The following is a 793-nucleotide window of genomic DNA, read 5'->3' on the forward strand; positions in this document are numbered from 1 at the left end:
ACCTCCTTGGCTAGACCATGTGACTGAGCCCCTTCCCCCTCCCTTCCCCCCCCCCACTGCACCCCCATTTAGCTCCAGGAAGGAAGCAGAACCAGAAAAGAACCTGCATAGAATTAGGTATGCTGCCATTCATCATTCTGTCTCTCTACTCATATATTTTCAGTAGAAGCAATGATACAATTAGATACCTGGGCTTTTGAGATTTAACGCATAAGCATTTAAGGTTCCCAGGATTTAGGCAGGGTCTCAAAGGTAGGTCGCCTTCCTATTTTCATTGCACTCATAAAAAAAACAAAAACAAAAACAAAAACAAAACTTAATATGGAACCTGTCACAAATTTGCATATCATCTTTGCACAGTGGCCAGGCTAACCTTCTCTGTATCATTCCAACGTTAGCATATGCACTGCCAAAGCAAGCATCCCTAGTAAAAATCCTAATGTCCCTTCCAGGAGCAGAGTTTGAGTACTAGGCCACACTTATCAACTGACTCTTCCTTTCAGATGTATTTTTTTGTCCAGTTTTTTAGGATACTTTTATTCCCAGGTTCAAGGTCAATCTCTGAGATCAACTGAAGCTGGAATCTTCTTTCACATTATGCCCACTAAGTTAAAAATGAATATTTGCTCTAATGTTGTTTATATTTCTCTTAATAAATATAATAGAAAGGAACAAAGAATAAAAACCACGAGTATATATGATCAGAGCTTTTCAAGTTGACTGGAAGATGGAATTGTTCAGAAGGACTTAACTCTTTAGTAAACCAACTTAGAAAACAAGATCATAGAAGACC

At 38.7% G+C, this 793-nt stretch overlaps 1 non-coding gene across 1 annotated transcript; it reads right to left on the minus strand.

The window, feature by feature from the left end:
• Window positions 1–315: 315 nt before the first annotated feature.
• On the minus strand, window positions 316–420 carry LOC132663935 (U6 spliceosomal RNA). The gene has a single exon (XR_009603326.1). It is a non-coding gene; the product is annotated as a U6 spliceosomal RNA (small nuclear RNA).
• Window positions 421–793: the final 373 nt, after the last annotated feature.

The sequence above is a fragment of the Panthera onca genome, chromosome D4 (genome assembly GCF_046562875.1).
Source record: "Panthera onca isolate mPanOnc1 chromosome D4, mPanOnc1 haplotype 2, whole genome shotgun sequence".
Classification (NCBI taxonomy): Eukaryota; Metazoa; Chordata; class Mammalia; order Carnivora; family Felidae; genus Panthera; species Panthera onca.